Genomic DNA, 20,604 nt, shown 5'->3' on the forward strand with positions numbered 1-20,604 from the left:
CAATTACAGTACTCCCCTAAAATTTGCAGGAGTTCCGTTCCAGGAACATAAGAACATAAGTGCCTCTTCTGGGTCAGACCAGAGGTCCATCGTGCCCAGCAGTCCGCTCACACGGCGGCCAACAGGTACCCCCTCTATCCCCTTCTCCTTCAGAAAATTGTCCAATCTCTTCTTGAACCTTAATTCCGTACTCTGTCCTATCACACCCTCTGGAAGTGCATTCCAGGTGTCCACCACCCGTTGGGTGAAGAAAAACTTCCTAGCATTGGTTTTGAATCTGTTCCCTTTCAACTTTTCCAAATGCCCTCTTGTTCTTGTAGTTTTCGAAAGTTTGAAGAATCTGCCCCTCTCCACTTTCTCCATGCCCTTAATGATCTTGTAAGTCTCTATCAAATCCCCTCTAATTCTCCTCTTCTCCAGGGAAAAGAGCCCCAATTTCTCCAGTCTCTCAGTGTATGAAAGGTTTTCCATACCTTTTATCAAACGTGTCGCTCTCCTCTGAACCCTCTCGAATATCGCCATATCCTTCTTAAGGTACGGCAACCAATATTGGACGCAGTACTCCAGATGCGGACGCACCATTGCCCGATACAATGGCAGGATAACTTCTTTCGTTCTGGTTGTAATACCCTTCTTGATTATACCTAGCATTCTATTCCCTCTCTTAGTAGCCGCTGAGCACTGTGCCGACGGCTTCATGATCCTATCCACTATTACCCCCAAGTCCATTTCTTGGGTACTCTCACTCAATAACATCCCTCCCATCGTATAGCTGTATCTTGGGTTTTTGCTTCCTACATGCAATACTTTACATTTCTCTACACTGAACTTCATCTGCCATCTCGTCGCCCACTCCCCTAGCTTGTTCAGGTCCCTTTGTAATTCCTCGCAGTCCTCTTTAGTCTGAGCACCACTAAATAGTTTGGTGTCATCTGCAAATTTTATTATTTCGCACTTTGTCCCTGTTTCTATATCATTTATAAATATATTGAATAGCAGCGGTCCGAGCACCGACCCTTGCGGAACACAACTCGTGACCTTCTTCCAGTCCGAGTAGTGGCCCTTCACTCCTACCCTCTGCTTCCTACCCGCCAACCAATTCCTGATCCATCTATGCAGCCAAAATCCATGCAAGACTTACACCCTTAATGGCGAGATCCTAACAAGAACTGAAGCAGAACGAGACTTAGGAGTGATCGTAAGTGAGGACATGAAGACTGCCAATCAAGTGGAGCAAGCTTCCTCCAAAGCAAGGCAAATCATAGGTTGCATACGTAGGAGTTTCGTCAGCTGTAAACCTGAAGTCATTATGCCATTGTATAGATCCATGGTGAGACCACACCTGGAGTACTGTGTGCAATTCTGGAGGCCGCATTACCGTAAGGATGTGCTGAGACTGGAGTCGGTCCAGAGAATGACCACCTGAATGGTCTCGGGACTCAAAGATTTCCCATAAGAGGAGCGGCTAAAGAAGTTACAGCTCTACTCACTCGAGGAACGCAGAGAGAGGGGAGACATGATCGAGACGTTCAAGTATCTCACGGGCCGCATCAAGGTGGAAGAAGATATCTTCTTTTTCAAGGGTCCCACGACAACAAGGGAACATCTGTGGAAACTCAGGGGCGGGAAACTGCACAGTGACACGAGGAAATCCTTTTTCACTGAAAGGGTGGTTGATCGCTGGAATAGTCTTCCACTTCAGGTCATTGAGGCCAGCAGCGTGCCTGATTTTAAGGCCAAATGGGATAGAACCTAACGGATGTAGCGGTATATAAGAAATAAATTACATTACATTACATTACATTACATGTGGGATCTATTCAAAGAGATAGGTAGGGTAGGGTCATTGGGGTGGGCATACTAGATGGGCCGTGGCCCTTATCTGCCATCTATTTCTATGTTTCTATGTCTCCCCTTTACCTTCTATGCCTGCCGCTTCCTTACCTTGCTGGCTTTCCCTGGTGTCCTTGGTTGTGGTGACCTGGCCCTTGAGGCCCTTCGCAAAGGTGCTCTCGCAAAGGCGAGTGCCTTTGCCGCTCGCCTTCGCCGCGTGCCAAACGGCCGCACGCCATTGGATCCTCCCCTTTTAAGGTGGAGTTCGGCGCTGCTTCTGTTGACGTGGTGGGGGTGGGCGGAGCTTACTCTCGCCGCTGCCCCAAGCTTTCTGTTCCCCTCTTCCTCCTTCGGATCTTTCAATCTGCTACTCCTCTCCTTTGGATCTTTTCAATCTGCTACTCCTCTCCTGCTGTTTGGCATCGCGTGTGCCGCTCGGCTCCTTTCTACTCCTCTCTACTCCTCTCCTGTGCCTTCTGCCGCTTGGCTCCTCCCCATTTAAGGGGGAGTTCGGCGCTGCCTCTGTCGACGCGGTGGGGGTGGGCTTTGACACGCAGCTCCTGATTGGTGTAGCCCAACTTTACTACAGGAAGAGGTGATCGGAGCAGACTGCGACACTGACGATCCGTACTGTTCCAGTGGTCTTGAGTACGGAGACCATCGAGATGAGCCCCCGCAAGCGTAGGTCAAGGAATCTGTCGTGAGGACCTTCTGATGAGGGGGCGTTTGAAACAGCAAGCCTCTGGAGAGATTGGAAGAAAGCATCCATCAGCGGAGATACTGTCTTAACGAAAGAGTGACTGTATTGTGTTGAGAGAGTGGTTCGCAAGCCTGAGTCCTCTGAGATGCCAGGGTCCACTGAGGAATTCTGAGGTGAAGTCTGGCAAAAGGAGTCATGTGCACCGTTGAGGCCATGTGACCTAGGAGGACCATCATGTGTCTCGCTGAGATTGAAGAGCTGAAAGACACTACATGACAGAATTGAAGAAGAGCATCCAGACGTTGTTGAGGAAGGAATGCTCTCAGTTGGATAGTGTCTAGAACAACTCCTATGAACTGTAGATTCTGAGAGGGCTGAAGTTGGAATTTGTGGAAGTTGATTTCGAATCACAAGCTTTATAGGAACCATGTAGTCCGTTGGGTTGCTACAATAACCCCTTGAGATATTGAATCTTTGATGAGCCAGTCGTCTAGGTAGGGAAACACCTGAAGATCATGGTTCCTTAGAACTGCTGCTACTACCACCAGGCACTTGGTGAACACTCTGGGAGATGAAGCCAGGCCGAAAGGTAGCACTCTGTATTGGTAATGCAGATTCTCCACCCAAAATCCGAGGTACAGACAGGAGATTGGATGAATGGGGATGAAAATATAAGCCTCCTTGAGATCTAGAGAACATAACCAATCGTTCTGATCTAGAAGGGGGTAAAGGGATGCCAGGGACAACATGCAAAATTTTTCTTTGACTAGAAATTTGTTGAGAGCCCTGAGATCCAGAATGGGTCGCAGATCGCCCATCTTCTTCGGAACTAGAAAGTAACGGGAATAAAAACCCTTGCTCTGCTGTTTCAGAGGAACTTCCTCGATGGCACAGAGATGAAGCAGAGATTGAGCTTCCTGAAGAAGAAGGGTGGTCTAGGATGGATTAGAAGGATACTCTCTTGGAGGAAGCTCTGGTGGAACCTGAGTGAAATGAAGAGAGTATCCTTCCCTGATTATTGACAGCACTAAAGGTCGATGGTAAAAATGATGGAGACGACCTCCTATGGGGGGAAGGGAGGACAGAGGCAGAACGATGGAGGTTATGCTCTGTTTTAAACAGTCAAAAAGGTTGCGCAGCCTTAGGCGCAGTAGAAGGCTAAGGTTTCTGTTGCTTCTGCTGCTGTTGTTTCTTGGGAGGTGCTCAAGTGTAAGGAGCAGCCCTTGGAGTATAACGCCTCTGGAAAACTGGAGAAGGGCTTGAAGGTTTTGCAGGAGGTGGCTTTGGCTTGACAATAGAAGCAAAAGACTTTTCATGTTCAGACAATTTTTTAGTGGCAGCCTCTATAGATTCATCAAAGAGGTCATTGCCCTCACAAGGAATGTTCGCCAGACAGTCCTGAAGATTAGGATCCATGTCAATGGTGTGAAGCTAGGCCAAGCATCGCACGGCTACAGAGAAAGCTGTGGCCCTAGCAGACAGTTCAAAGGCATCATAAGATGACTGGAGAAGATGCAATCTGAGTTGTGACAGAGTAGCAGTGACTTCCTGGAAATCGAAATGCCTATGTTGATCCAGATTCTGGAGAAAGCCTGGAAGAATATCAATGAGGAACTTGAGATAAGTAACGAAGATAAAATTGTAGTTGAGGACTTTGGAGGACATCATAGCATTTTGATAAAGACGATGTCCAAACTTGTCCATGGTCTTACCCTCTCTTCCAGGAGGAACTGTAGCATAGACCCTGGAAGGATGGGTTCTTTTCAGAGAGGACTCCACAAGGAGAGATTGGTGAGATAACTGTGAATTCTCAAAACTTTGCAATGTAGAGTTCTATACCTCGAGTCCAACTTGCCTGGAACAGCAAGTATAGCATAAGGAGTCTCCTGACATTGTTTGAAAGATTTGAAGATTGTTTGAAAGCTTATGAAGAGAAAGCTTAAGTGACTCTGCAGGAGGTTGAGGCAGATGCATGATCTCAAGATACTCCTTAGAGTATTTAGAACCAGCATCTAATTGAATTGCCAGGTCATCAGCCATCTGACGAAGGAAGGAAGAGAAGGAGATTTGATCCGCCCGCCAGGGCCTTCCCTCGAGTGGGACTCGATGACCTCGAAGCGCCTCGAGTGGAGAACGAAGGCAAAGCCTCTCTGGAGAAGTGGCAATCCAAATAATATGAAGACTTGGAGGAGGCAATGTAAGCAGTTGATTCCTCTGGATTTGGAAGCGGCGACTTCGATCGATGAATTGGAGGCCTCGAAGAGCTGGAAGGTTGCTCTTTGGAAGAAGACCTGCGCCTCGATCTACGATGAGAGTGATGCCTGGAAGCAGGTCTCGAGTAGGATCGAGGAGACTTCGCCCTATGTATGGAAACAGGCAATGTTGCTGGTGAATGAATAGGGCTAGAAGCTGTAGATCGAAACTCAGTGGATTGGATTGAGGAATCTTGAAGCACTCCCAAAGACTCTGCTCCTTGTATGGAGTGTGAGGATTCCTGTCGAGACACTCGCAAAGAATCTACTCCTTGCTTCGAGTGTGTAGATGCCAGACCAGACACTCTCAAAGATTCTGCTCCTTGCATAGAGTGTGAAGCTTCAGCTCGAGACACAGGCAGGGACTCGACCTCGCGGGAGACTGCTGATTGCCCAGGCTGGATTACAGGAGGCATTGTCGAGGCAGAACCATATTTACTCAGTAATTGAACAAATTGCTGCTCCAACATGCTCTGGAGAGAAGCCTGCAAATGTGGATCCGTGTTTGAAACTGGACCACTTGCTTAGGCTATAGGTTCCAAGGTGGCAGTGGAGATATGCTTCGACTTGGAGGTCTTGTAGAGCTTGAGGACCACCGCCGGAACCTTCTGCTTAGGTATCTGACCTGAGGGGGACTCAGGGGACGATAAAGCAGGTGTACTCAAGGCTAAAGACAATCCAAACAAGGACGGTCTGATGAAACTCGAGGTCGGAGTCATGGAAGGAGGACCCTAGCTGGAAAGTGGGACCGAGGTAGCACTCGAGTTCGAGGGTGTCATTGAAGAGTCCATCCTGAAGAATTTTTCCACTAAAACCCGACGACATTTAAGGGCTCGAGGTTTGAAGAGTAGAATAGCACTCGCACGACTTAGGACTATGGTCCAACCCGAGGCACCAGCAGTGTGGGTCCATGAGAGAAATCACACGCTGGCACTGATTATACTTCTTGAAGCCCGTTACTGGCCGGGACATAGGAGGGAAGATAGCTGCTGCGAAGTCGAAGCCCGCATGATGCGGCCGAGCAGCCTGCCCCACCAGTCAGTCGACGAAGAAAAATAAAATGAAATCTTTTTTTTTTTTTTTAATAAAGTAAAAGAAGTAAGGAACACAGCGATTTGCAACTAAAAACCGCAGTGAGAGAAGGCACGAAGTGAACGAAGTTCAGCGCAGAACGTTTCAAAATACAGATTTCTCGGCTCCGCAGAAAAATGAAAACTGAGGAGACTCGCCTGTGCTGGGCGCGGTGCAGCTGACTCAAAATTTCTGAAGTTTTCTACAAGCAAATATGCTTGCGAGGCTGTCCGCATCTGGGCTCCGTGGATGACGTCACCCACATGTGAAAATAGGCTGCCTGTTTGGCCTGGGATAAAGATATAACGGCGCTAAAAAAGGTTCAAAGAAAAGCGACCAAGATGGTAAAGGGGATGGAACTCCTCTCATATGAGGAAAGACTAAAACGGTTAGGGCTCTTCAGCTTGGAAAAGAGACGGCTGAGGGGAGATATGATTGAAGTCTACAAAATCCTGAGTGGAGTAGAATTGGTACAAGTGGACCGATTTTTCATTCCGTCACAAATTACAAAGACTAGGGGGACACTCGATGAAGTTACAGGGAAATACTTTTAAAACCAATAGGAGGAAATATTTTTCACTCTGAGAATAGTTAAGCTATGGAATGCGTTGCCAGAGGGTATGGTAAGAGCGGATAGAGGAAAAGTCCATAGTCTGTTATTGAGAAAGACATGGGGGAAGCCACTGCTTACCCTGTATCGGTAGCATGGAATATTGCTACTCCTTGGGTTTTGGCCAGATACTAGTGACCTGGATTGGCCATCGTGAGAATGGGCTACTGGGCTTGACGGACCATTGGTCTGATCAGTAAGGCTATTCTTATGTAAGCCGAAACCTTGCTCAGGACTTTGATGTCATAATGATCATTGGCCACATAATCCACTCTTTCCATAATCATGTGGGGACAGGCGTTTCCCAGCTCTGAAGGACTACTTCACAATCTGGAATGACAGGCCTGTGCCACAAAGGAGGCAGCTGCTGCGGCTTTGATATCCAAAGCCAGCGCTTCAAACTGTCTTTTAAGGACCGAGTCCACCTTACAGTCCTGTGTGTTCTTCAGCATCACTCTTCCCTCACTAGGAAGGTAGGTGCGCTTAGTCACTTGCAATACTACAGAATCGACTTTCAGCTGTGAAAATAGCTGCTGGAAGTCTTTAGCCATAGGATAAAGCCTATACATAGCTTTGGCCACCTGCAGAGAGCCAGAGGTAATGTCTAGATAAGTTGGGAAAAAGGTAGCCTGTACATGAGTGCCACTCATGATGGAACATAAAGGTGGAGGGTTGCTGGGGATCAAGCTTCAATGCAGAGAGGGTATCAGAAATGAGGTAAAACAAAAGCTGATTTGAAGAGATAGCGCACTGAGGAATTATCACTGTGATCCACAGCTACTTCCGCCTCCTGACCTCATCCCTGAAAGGGACTTCAAATCATCTAAGGACGCAATAGACCCTTGAAATAATAAAGACATGGACAGGGACTTCCAGTCCTCCCAGTTCTGCTCCAAAGGATCACTGACACTAGAAGCCGGCATGTTCTGAGGTGGACTGGAGAGGACTGCTTGGGACGAGTAGCCCCATGTAGCAGAGCTAGTGTACTCACAGGAAGTACAATGCTTCTCGGGCCCTTTAAATAGGTTTTCTACAGGAGATTAACAAAATCTTAGAATCCTTGGACCAGAGGTCCTAAGGACCACTGCAAGGCCCCTGAATGTGGAGGAAGCACCTCCTCCGCCTCCATGAACTTGCATTTCGTCCCCTCGTTGTGCAGCCTCTGGACGTGATCTCTTCCCTGAAGACCAGCCTTTTTAGGGTGCTAGGGGCTTGGAGGACTCGAGAGATTGAGCCTGAAGCTCTTGCCCCTTCCTCTAGCAGCACATAAAACATGATCACTCCTCATCCAGTAAATCCACACAAAAAAATTCATGGATTAGAGGTAGATTGGCCTGGGGAATCCATTGCAGATAATCCCTAGGCAAAATGAGGAGTTTTGAGACAGAATTTTTTTTAAACCCAACTAACAAAAAACACGCTAAAAATCCAAGATGACCATCGCCAGAAAATTCGCACAAAAACGGCCCGTGGGAGCTAAACTAAAAAATTAAAAAAATATAAAAAAAGGGGTTTTGGAGATGGGAGAACCTGACTAGCCTCAGAAAACCTCAAATCTTGCTTTTTCAGACACTCCAATTTTTCTTGAAGAGAATAATGGGAGTACTCACTGTGACATCTGGTGCCTGTCAGCTAACAACAGCAGCCTGCCTACAGAGAAAGGATTTCCACCTCAAAGAATGCCAGGAATACATCTACCACTGTTTTTTTGTGCTTATATACAGTTATATACATGCACCATGGGATCTTCTGGATTTGGTTGACATGAGACACTGGTTCTATTGGCTTATAATTAATACTATCTCCCTGCTTATTAACTGTGATATGTACAACTAGTCTGTTTCATGTTTGAGTTATCTTTTGTATGTCATCGCATGTTCTCACATTTTATTGTCCAGTTTTATTATGTCTATCTTTATTATGAGGTGGTTTACACATATCACAATTACCATAACAGGTGTTATCCGGAGACAGCAGGCAGATATTCTCACATGTAAGTGACATCATCCATAGAGTCCTGGTACAGACAGTGTAAAATGTAGAATCACTTTAAGCTTTTGCAAGCTTTAAGACTGCCCGCACTGTGGATGCGAGAGTCCCTTCCCGCCCGACGCCAGCTCACAAGTTCATCAGTTCTATGCCTAAGTGAAGAAGCCAACTAGGGGACGTGGGTGGGATGCGAGAATATCTGCCTGCTGTCTCTGGTTAACACCTGTTACGGTAAGTAATTGCTTTATCCTAGGACAAGCAGGCAGCATATTCTCACATGTGGGATGCCCTAGCTTCAATAAAAGGGATGGAGGGAGAATTGGGTTCCAAGAAGCTCTGAAAAATTTGTGTTGCCTCGCAAAAACCTAGACCTAATGTCCGAAATGACAGCGTGGAGGCAAGGGAAGGAATCTAATGGAAAAAATGAATAGAGGAACTCCATGCTCTACTAGAGATAAAAGGAGGATTTTAAAAAAAACCAACAAAAAACCCTATATGCATGGAGGTTGAAAAAATAAATGATCTCCTAGAGGCAGGTGAATCTAAATATAGGCGATGGAGACGCCAAAAACATTCAAAAACCAAATAAGAGAGGACTACTGGCTAATGCACCCATATGGAGCAGCCGAACAAATGAGCAGTTGAAACCAGTCATGTCCCTGAGTAGATACAAATGAAAAAGGGGAAGGAATTTTGTAATCAAACAAAAGCATGATTTTCTTGAAAAGAATAGCTTTAAAAGGATTAAAAGGAGGAACTATCCTAGAAGGAAAGAAAAGCTGATGCTATGGAGTATAAAATTAGAACGATAGTGGCTTACTGTGTATAAAAACAACCTTCTGATAAAAATATTTATATTAATATTATTCTGTAACATCTCATGAAGCCTTAAAACGAGAAAATCAGAAGAAAACAATAAGGGAAAGAATATTACCGAAACAATATGCCAGTAAGCATGAAATCCCCTCAAAGATTTAACAAGGGAAAAAATGTGAACGGATTTGTTTAATATCACTTGTACAAAACAAAAAGTTGGTTGTTTTTTTTGTTGTTTGGGTTTTGTTTTTTTTAAAGTCTCCTCCTGTACTGAAAAAACAGAGAAGCTTAGTAAGGATAGAGCACTACTAAAAGTGGGATCTGAATACATGAAAACATATGTCTAGAAGGAAAGTAGTTGAACCTTTAAAACTACTGTCCCTTGGTAACAGTGCATTAGAAACTTGGGAATTTAGACATTTCCGCTGATGATGAGCTTTGGCAGAAAGTGTGGATTAGAGTATTCAAGTCTATTAGATTGGCTCCAATCCTTCAATCAATATACTTTCTACTACATCGATCCCATGGACTCCGCATAAACTCGCTAAATTTCCCAAACAAGGCTCCAATCTATTAAAAACATCTTGCACTGTTGGAAGGACTTATCTAAGGTGGAGCACGGTGGTATGCATAACCAACAAATTTGAAAGTGTACTAGCTGAAAAACATCATTCTATTAGTTCTTTTCTCAGAGTATGGAGACCTGTTCAACTTTATTGTGACTTGGACTGTTGGCATAAATTACCTCAATGTAATATTTCTAAAATATACATTCACTTCTTATCATTTAATTAAGTCATTATGATGCTCATTGGGAACTCTCTTCCATGTTTCACACATATACTCTCAGCTGAAATTATATGTACTAGCCCTGCTGGATTTGGTTGACATGAGACACTGGTTGTATTGGCTTATACTATCTCCCTGCTTATTAACTGTGATATATACAACTAGTCTGTTTTATGTTTAAGTTATCTTTTGTATATTTACAATAATTATCTGTATACTTTGTATATTTATTTTGAAAAATAAAAATGATTCACAAAAAAAAGAAACTTGGGAATCAAAATATACAAAATTTTACCCAAGTAAAATAAAGAACGGAAAAATAAGCCATGATATGGCCCCTAATATAAGACCCTCATGACACACAAGTACCTAAGAAGGTGAACAGAACAACAAGTAACAAATCCATGTCACATTGAACTCCTATACCCTTTTAATTTGATATAGAAGAGAGAACATGGGTAACCTGAGCTTAGCTTTATGTTACCCCCCAAAATTGAAGAAATTACTCCCAAGCCAGTGGCATCAACTGAAGGCAAGGAGATACCATAGAGTTGAGAGTGACCTAAACAAACAAAAAAGGCAATATACCTGCAGAGTTAAGGTGCTGAATAGAATCTTCATAAGAAGCAATAGAGGTGATAGAGCGAGGGGGCGTGGCTTGACCGACATGGCGACCGGACGCGCTGAGTGAGAGCTCTCTGGGACGGCGGGATAAATCGTTGTTAAAACTTCTCTACCCAGCTTTTTCAAATATCGCTAGAAAATTTTAAGCTGCTATACCAATCTAGCATGTCGCTTTCCAAAAGCAGTAAAGGAGAACAGTCGCCATCGGCCACTCCCAGTGGAAAGAGGCCTAAGCACGAGGCTCCTTCGCCGGAAAAACAACCACCGAAAACTGTGGACTCGCAGCTTGAATTGCTTCTCACGGAAATGCGTGCATTTAAAAACATCATGAACAAACAAGTGGAAGAATCACAATAAATTCGTGTTGAGATTGAAGCCCTGAACTCACAATTCACCGACGCTAGACACCGACTTGATGCGCTTGAGCATTTCCAAACCGCACATGCTCAAAATGTCTCCCTCATCCCCAAACATGACCGGGACCTGGCGACTTTAAAAGCAGATCTGGAAGACCTTGCGAACCGAAGCCGTCGGAATAACATTAGAATCCTTGGGATTCCAGAATCAGCGGAAGGATCTGACACCATTGCATTTTTGACAAAGTTAATAACCTCTCTGCTTGGAATTCAATTTGAAGTACCGTTTGAGCTGGAGAGGGCGCATCGAGTTCCTTCAAAGATCAATCCGGCTCAAAAAAGCACAGTTACTTACCGTAACAGGTGTTATCCAGGAACAGCAGGCATATATTCTCACTTGTGGGTGACGTCATCTACGGAGCCCCGATGCGGAAGCATTTTCAAGCAAACTTGATTGAAGATTTAAGTTTGCTCTGCTGCTCCACGCATGCGTGCCTTCCTGCTCCACTAGGGGGCGCATCCCCTGTGGTCTCCAGTTCACTTAACTAGCAAAGAAGCCAACCTCGGGGAGGTGGGCGGGTTGTGAGAATATATGCCTGCTGTCCCTGGATAACACCTGTTACGGTAAGTAACTGTGCTTTAGCCCAGGACAAGCAGGCATGATATTCTCACATGTGGATGACCTCCAAGCTAACTGAACAGGGATGGAGGGAAGTTGGCAATTTAAGCAAATAGATTTCGCAAAACCGATTGGCCGAATCGGCCATCGCTCCTGGACAGTGAGTCCAGACAGTAGTGGGAGGTGAAGGTATGAACCGAAGACCACGTGGCAGCCTTGCAGATTTCCTCGATAGGTGTAGACCTGAGGAACGCTACGGAGGCTGCCATCGCTCGGACCTTGTGTCCCGTTACTCGACCGTGCAGCGCGAGACCAGCCTGAGCGTAGCAGAAGGAGATGCAATCGGCCAACCAGTTGGACAAGGTGCGCTTGGAAACTGGGTGACCTAACCGGTTTGGGTCGAAGGACAAAAACAATTGTGTGACTTTCCGGTGTGGCTGAGTGCGTTGGAGGTAGAAGGCCAACGCTCTCTTACAGTCAAGAGTGTGGAGTGCCACCTCTCCGGGATGAGAGTGGGGCTTGGGAAAAAACACAGGCAAGACAATGGACTGATTGAGGTGAAAATCAGACATTACTTTAGGCAAGAACTTTGGATGAGTGCGGAGTACCACCTTGTCGTGATGGAATACCGTGAAGGGTGGGTCCGCTACCAGAGCCTGTAACTCACTAACCCGCCGAGCGGAAGTGAGCGCAAGCAGGAAAATTACCTTCCAAGTGAGGAATTTTGGATGGCATTTGTCTAGGGGCTCAAATGGAGGTTTCATTAGTTGAGCCAGAACCACGTTGAGGTCTCAAACCACCGGAGGAGGTTTGAGAGGAGGGTGGACATTCAGGAGACCCTTCATGAAGCGAGAGACTAAGGGATGGAGCGAGAGGGCTTTCCCTTCCAGGGGCTGGTGAAAGGCCGCAATCGCACTGAGGTGTACTCGAATGGAGTTGATCTTTAGGCCGGAGTGAGATAATTGAAGTAAATAGTCAAGGACCAGAGGGACGGGGACCGACACCGGGTCCTGGCTGTGGGAGGAGCACCAGGTTGAGAATCTGGTCCACTTTTGGGAGTAGCAGGTTCTCGTCGAGGTCTTTCTAGAGGCCTCCAATATCTCCTTGACTGATTGAGACACGGGGAGAGAAGTCAGGGGGAAAGAAACCAAGCATTCAGATGAAGAGATTGAAGATTGGGATGTAACAGCGAACCCTGACCCTGTGATAGTAGAGAGGAAAACCGAGGCAGAGGCAGTGGATCTCTGACACTGAGTTGAAGTAGAAGGGAAAACCAAGGCTGGCGTGGCCAGCAAGGAGCAATCAGGATCAGGGTGGCTTGTACTATTTTCAGGTGGACAAGCGTCTGCAGGATCAGAGGAAACGGCGGGAACGCGTACAGGAACCTTCCCTCCCAGTCGAGGAGGAAGGCGTCGGCCTCGAGCCGGTCCGGGGAGTACATCCGGGAGCAGAAGAGAGGCAGTTTGTGATTGTGGGGGGATGCGAACAGATCTATTTGAGGTGTCCCCCAATGTTTGAACACCTGTCGTAGGGTTTGAGAGTGCAGTGACCACTCGTGTGGCTGGAGGAGGCGGCTGAGTCTGTCCGCCAGGCAGTTTTGTTCTCCTTGTATGTACACCGCTCGAAGGTGTTGTTGAAGATTGCCCATTTCCAGAGGCGCAGGGCTTCCCGACAGAGGGACCAAGACCCTGTTCCTCCTTGTTTGTTTACATAGTTCATTGCTACCTGGTTGTCGGTTCGGATGAGGACCACCCGGTCGTGGAGCAGATGTTGAAAGGCTACAGCTGCGAGATAGATGGCCCGGAGCTCTAGCACGTTGATGTGACAGCGGCGGTCTTCCGCTGACCACATCCCCTGCGTGCGTAGGCCGTTCAGATGGGCTCCCCAAGCGTACTCTGACGAGTCCGTGGTGAGTACCTTGCTGTGATGAGGGGCGAGGAAGAGTAACCTTTGGAAAAATTTAAAGAGTCGGCCCACCAGCGGAGCGATCTTTGCAAGGAAGGAGTCATTGTCACGGGACAGTCGATCGGGTCCCGGTCTTGACGCCATTGAGAGGCCAGGGTCCATTGAGGGATTCTCAGATGGAGGCGGGCGAAGGGTGTGACATGGACGGTGGAGGCCATGTGGCCTAGGAGAGTCATCATCTGTCGAGCTGATACCGAGGTCAGCAGAGAGATCCTTCGACTCAGACTTACTAACGCCTCTAGGCGCGGAGAGGGGAGGAAGGAACGGAGGCGAACTGTATCCAGCGTGGCCCCGATGAACTGTAGGGACTGCGAGGGGCGTAGTTGGGATTTTGGGAAGTTTATTTCGAACCCCAGACTTTGTAGGTAGGTAATAGTCTGTTGGGTCGCTGAGATAACCCCTTCCCTGGACGGGGCTTTGATCAGCCAGTCGTCCAGGTAGGGGAATACCTGGAGGCCCTGGGAACGTAAGGTTGCTGCGACCACCACAAGGCACTTGGTGAAGACCCGAGGTGATGATGCTAGGCCGATGGGGAGGACTCGGTATTGTAGGTGCCAGTCCCCTACCTGAAAACGCAAGAACTTGCGGTGAGCGGGGTGTACTGGGACATGTGTGTATGCCTCCTTCAGATCGAGGGAGCAGAGCCAGTCACCCTCGTCGATCAGGGGGTAGAGGGTCGGTAGGGAAAGCATCCAAAATTTTTCCCGTACTAGAAATTTGTTGAGGCGTCTCAAGTCTAGTATTGGGCGTAGGTCTCCCGTTTTTTTCAGTACCAGGAAGTAACAGGAGTAGAAGCCCTTCCCCCGTTGGTCGGGGGGGAACCTCCTCCACTGCCCTGAGGCGAAGCAGGTCTCGAGCCTCGGAGAGGAGCAGGGGTAGCTGTGTCCGGTTGGGTGGGCAATTCCTTGGGGGGTTGTCTGGAGGAATGGCCCGAAAGTTGAGAGAGTATCCTGATGAGATCACGTCAAGGACCCATGCGTCCGACGTGACTTGTTCCCAGCGAGGGTAAAAGGCTTTGAGGCGGCCCCCGATAGGAAGGGGGCCTGGGACTATGGCGGAGGGGGCCCGCCCCCTTCCGCGAATCCCGTCAAAAGGACGGGGATGGTTTGGAAGTCGCAGGCGGTTGGGACTTGGGCATGGCCCGGTGGTGGGCTTGCGGACGCCTGGGTGGAGGCCGCGAGAAGGGAGGGGTGGATTTTTGTGGGTAGCGGCGTGGAGGGGCCCTGAACGGCCTGGGCGCAGGCGGTTTAGGTTTTTGCCGGACAAGGGAGGCAAATGAGCGTTCGTGTTCAGAGAGGTGTTTTGTAGCCGCCTCGATCGTGTCATCGAACAGCTCTTTTCCCACGCAGGGTAGGTTAGCCAACCGGTCCTGTAAGTTGGGGGTCCATGTCGACCAGGCGCAGCCAAGCTAGTCGGCGCATGGCGATAGCAAAGGCTGCCTCTCTGGAGGAGAGTTCGAAGCCATCGTAGGCCGCGTGGAATAGTTGGAGGCGCAGGTTGGAGAGGGACTCTAGAAGCAGGCCAAACGCTCCTTGGCGGGAGGCCGGTAGGTCAGTCTCAAAAGCTCTCAATAGTCCAATGAGGTGTTTGAGGTAGGATGTGAAGGTGAAAGTGTAGCTTTGCACCCTAGAGGCCATCATGGCATTTTGATATAGTCTCCTGCCGAACTTGTCTAGGGTTCGGCCTTCTCGGCCTGGGGGGACCGCGGCTGAGACCCGGGATGGATGGGCCTTTTTCAAGGAGGATTCTACTAGCAGCGACTGGTGGGAGAGCTGTGGTTGTTCGAATCCTGGGTAGGGTACTGTGCGGTACTTGGCCTCCATTTTGGAGGGTACGGCTGTGACCATGTAGGGGGTCTCCAGGTTCCTGAAGAAGGCCTGTTGGAGTACCGGGTTAGGCGGTAAGCAGAGGGACTCTCTGGGCAGTGATGGCATATCCAGCTCCGCTAGGTATTCCTTAGAGTATCTGGAGTCGGACTGGAGGTCTAAGTCCAAAGCGTGGCCCATGTCCTGGACAAAGCGAGTGAAGGATGGGCGAGATGTTCCCGAGGCCCCGTGCGGGGTCGGTGAACGAGACCTCCGTCGGGTGGAGAAGGATGGGGAGGCTTCCCTCGAGTATCGAGGTTCCTGCTCCGATCCACGCTCCGAGACCGGGGAAGTACTGTGAAAGTGTTCCGGGGTCGTAGATCTCTGATGTCTCGAGGAGCCCCTCGGAGACGATGTCGGGGTTCGAGGTACCGATCGATGTCGAATCGGTGACCTCGACCCGGACTCCCTCGGTGAAGAGCTGCAACCTCGGGTCGGAGTCCCGGTCCGAGGGGGAGTTCGGAGGATGCGCGGGTTGGAGAGTGATAACTCAGCTACCCTTAGCGGTCCCGTACGAGGTGTAGGTGAACGGCCTCGTAGAGTGGGGAAACCCCAGGCCTTCTTGGAGGTACGGCGGTTCGAGGTTTCTGTCGTTTTAGCACGTTTTGCACCGCGGCGGTCTGTGGAGGGAGAGTGCCTCGGGTGCCTCGGTGAGGAGTCCGAGGAGGATGGAATGCAGCGAAGCTTGCGCGCTTTTCTTCGAGGTGGCTCGACGCGAGGCTCAGGCTGGTCTGGTACATGCGGGGTCAAGGTCGAGGCAGGTTGCAAATGGGCCATTGCAGCGGACAGCTCCGACGAGATCATCGCTCGGAGTAGGTCCTGGAAGACGGACAGCATCGAGGGCATGTCCACTGCCTCGGTGCACTCCACCGGGGGCGACCTCGTATCAGAGTATTCCCGTGTGGTGGAGGCACGCCCCGAAGGCTTGGAGGGCTTCGCCGGTGCTGTAAGCATGGGACTTCCGCCATGCGTCGCCGGTGTCCCCGAGGCCGGTTTCTTTGCTGGTACAGAACCTGAAGAAGGAAGAGGGGACTTACCCGGAGCCGAGGTTTTCTGTTGTCCCAAGGACTTCGGGTTCGAGTCCCGAGGCGATGCCGAGGTATTCGGGGCCGAGGTCAAGGCCGCGGCCGAGGCCGGGGCCAACCTCGAGGCCGAGGTAGAGGGTTGGACCGGGGCGAAAAGATCCGCCATGCGGGCTTTCCTTCGACGGAGGGCCCGGTTCTGGAAAGTAGCGCACTGGGGGCAGGAGTCGGTTGGATGAGCGGCCCCCAGGCAGAGGATGCACCGGCGATGCGGGTCTGTGATGGAAAGAAGCCGCTCGCACCGGGAGCACTTTTTAAAGCCGGTCAAAGGCCGGGACATAGAATCGAAAGTGGCCGCGGCTCGAATAGCCACGCGGCCACGGGGACCCGGAAGCCTCCGGGTCGGTGAAAAACGAAGCAGGAACAGTTGAAACAAGAAAAAACTCGCGCACAGCGACTAAATCGAGAAAAACAAGAAAAAATTGCGGTGCTAGAAGGCAGTTGGGGCAGAGCCTGAAAAAACACGACTTCTAGGCTCAGCGGAAAATTTTGAACTGGAGACCACGAGGGGATGCGCCCCCTAGTGGAGCAGGAAGGCACGCATGCGTGGAGCAGCAGAGCAAACTTAAATCTTCAATCAAGTTTGCTTGAAAATGCTTCCGCATCGGGGCTCCGTAGATGACGTCACCCACATGTGAGAATATCATGCCTGCTTGTCCTGGGATAACAGCCCCGTCCTATTGTGGCTAAAGTCCTCCGGTACCCACAAGTGTTACAAATCCTGACAGCTGGAAAAGAAAGGAAGCAGATTCTCTATCAGGGAAAGAAAATTCTCCTAGTGCCGGATCTGGCTAAATCAACGGCTGCCCGAAGGAAAGTTTTTCTACAACAAAGGCAGGATCTGAAAGATATTGGAGCCAAGTTTGGCCTCTTGTACCCGGCCAAAATGCTGATCATGCATCATAATAAGACCACCACTTATCTTGATCCAGAAGAGCTGCAACGGTATATAGACTCTGTTAAAATGCAATGATCCTGTTCTGTTACATCATATTGTATATGGTATAGCTGTGGCTGTGTAGGAAGTATTTTCTGATATGCTGTTATCTAAATTCATTCCTGCCGCCCTTTGGGAGCTTTATTTGGTGTGTTGGTTTGCCTTAGGAAGTTTCAGGCTCTCCCATTATCATCTTTGTTTGATATAATGTCATCTTTCTGGCGCTGTTGGCCTTTTTTCCAGATGACATTTTGGTTTGTCAGTCAGTTCCAAAGGTTTATATGTTCCTTGTTTCAGATAGTACCTCTATGCTCTGGTATTGCTCATTTGATTTTTCTTAAGGATTTTCTATGTGTCTATTATATGATGCTTTATGACTAAATTGCACATTCTTTCCTTTAATGTCAATGGTCTTAATCACTGCATTAAGCGAAAAAAGGTGACCAATTATCTGCGTTCTCTATAGCCTGACATTATTATGTTTCAAGAGACACATCTTTCCCTCAATGATAGTGCAAAAACAGTAATTAAAGGATATGCTCCTCCATACTTCTCGCCTGCGCTGCGAAAAAAGAATGGAGTTTCTATATACATTAGATCATCTCTCACATATACTCTCATAACTAATGAATCTGATAAAGAGGGGAGATGGTGTTTGGTGCATATTATGCTTTATAAATCACCTATTTTGTTGCTGAATGTATATGCGCCTGTTGCGGATGACCCTGATTTCTACCGTTCCTTACAAAGCATATTGCTGAAGTATCCCAATGTTCCAATAGTTATAGGGGGAGATCACAACCAACCTCTGGATCTTTTTTTAGATAGAACCTCCACATGCCGTCCGGCTAAGTCCAAAACATTAGAAGAAATTAAAAGCCTTATGAGAAACTATAGCCTTGTTGATCCCTGGAAAATCCTTAAACCTACAGCTCGAGAATACACACATTTTTCTGCTCCCCACAGTACTTATACTAGATTGGACTATTTTTTGATTTCCTCACACTTATCCACAGACATTTCTAATGTTATTAACCATCCTATCCTTATCTCAGATCATGCACCAGTTTCACTGTTCTTAACTTTCTCTTCAATACCACTTATAACTCGTCATTGGAGATTGAATAATAGTATTCTCTTTGATGATTCAATTACTGCCAAATTGAGAAAATTCACAGATGAATTTTTTCTTAATAATTCGGATCCATCTTTATCTCAAGCTACAATCTGGGAATCATACAAGGCTACTCTGAGAGGGGAAATCATTAGCCTGACGGCTTGGAAACGTAAACAATCTAATAACCAATTGAAAGCTCTTGAATCAGACATATCCCTTCTCGAATCGCAATTTTTTTCTAATCCAACAGACAAGATAACACACACACACCTTCTTAAAAAAAAATATGAATACAATGTTATAGCATCTGCTTTTGCTAATAAAGATATATTTATTTTAAAATCTGGGCATTATATTGGAGGCAATAAGATGGGTAAATCTTTAGCTCAATATTTAAAAGGAAAAAAAGAGAAGCATCATATCTCTTCTATTACTAATTCTCGAAACCAATCTATCACCGATTCATTAGGAATTAGTACTGAGTTTGAAAATTTTTACTCTGACCTTTTTCAGTCGGAATCAGACTCGTCTCTGGAGGAAATTAATAATTACTTGACTACCATTTCACACCCAAGTTTACCAATCCATCTCAAAGATGAATTAGACAGTCCGATTTCTGTGCAGGAAATTCAGTCCACAATACAACCTCTTGCCGCGAATAAATCTCCTGGACCGGATGGCATCACTAGTGAGTTTTATAAAACATTTTCCCTCCAATTAAGTCCATATCTATTACAATATTATAATTTTATACACTCAAACCCAGACTTGCAACGTAACTTCACTGAAGCCAATATAATAATATTTCCTAAACCTGACAGAGACCCTACTAGAGTAGGTAATTACAGACCGATCTCTTTGTTAAACGCTGATTATAAGATCCTGGCTAAAATCCTTGCAAACAGAATTAATAAGGTGATCCAATTATTAATATCTCCTGATCAAGTGGGATTTATTAAACAACGTTACATTGGAGACAATCTACGAATCTTCCATAACATTTCGGGTATAGCCAAGACCATAGCAGAACCTGTGGTGGGTCTAGCAATCGACGCGGAAAAAGCTTTTGATAGGGTCGAGTGGCGGTTTCTGCTTCAGGTTCTGAGGTGGTATAATTTTGGTGAGGAATTTGTAACTTGGATACAAGCATTATATCGGTCTCCGTGCTCCAGAATATTAATAAATACGGTAATTCTCTCTCAAATCCGATTATCTTACAAAGAGGAACAAGACAGGGCTGTCCTCTTTCGCCTCTTTTATTTAATTTATCATTAGAACCCTTTTTATCCTCCATAAGACAATCTGAAGACATACAGGGAATTCCTACATCGCTTAGAGATTTTAAGATAGCAGCATATGCTGATGATATTATGCTTTTCCTTAAAAATCCTCGACTATCTCTATCTGCCCTCATCCACACAACCAATTTATACTCTTCGTTTTCTGGATATAAAGTTAATTGGGGAAAGTCCGTTATTTTTCCTCTTAATGAACATGCCTCACAATCTGATATACAAGATTTCCAATTCTCATGGTCTACCCTTCCTATAAAATATCTCGGTACTTTTGTACACAAAGACCCTGAGGTTATTATGGAATTCAACATCTCCAAATTAAAAGATTTAATTAATCGTACCATCAATAATTGGTCACCACTATATATTACATGGTGGGGTCGTATTTCTGCTATAAAAATGACTTTATCACCTCAAGTATTATTTAAACTCATTATGCTTCCTGGCTTATGTAAACCACAGTTTTATAAATGGATAGATAAACAATTGAATTATTTTATTTGGCAACATAAAAGACCTAAAACAGCACTCAATAAATTAAAGGCCTCTAAATTTCATGGGGGGGTTAATTTTCCCGATTTTCGAAATTACCATTTGGCTTTTTTAGCGAAATATGGCTCTTATTGGCTGTCTTATAATGCTTTAGAAGACTCAACTAACGTTCCTTCTTGGTTCACTCTAGAA

At 46.9% G+C, this 20,604-nt stretch overlaps 1 protein-coding gene across 2 annotated transcripts in view; it reads right to left on the reverse strand.

Annotated features, from left to right (window-relative positions):
• Nucleotides 1–20,604, reverse strand: part of LOC117364080 (pantothenate kinase 3-like) — a 146,145-nt gene that overhangs the window by 49,620 nt on the left and 75,921 nt on the right. The gene's annotated exons all lie outside the window — the stretch shown is intronic.

Source organism: Geotrypetes seraphini, chromosome 1, assembly GCF_902459505.1.
Source record: "Geotrypetes seraphini chromosome 1, aGeoSer1.1, whole genome shotgun sequence".
Classification (NCBI taxonomy): domain Eukaryota; kingdom Metazoa; phylum Chordata; class Amphibia; order Gymnophiona; family Dermophiidae; genus Geotrypetes; species Geotrypetes seraphini.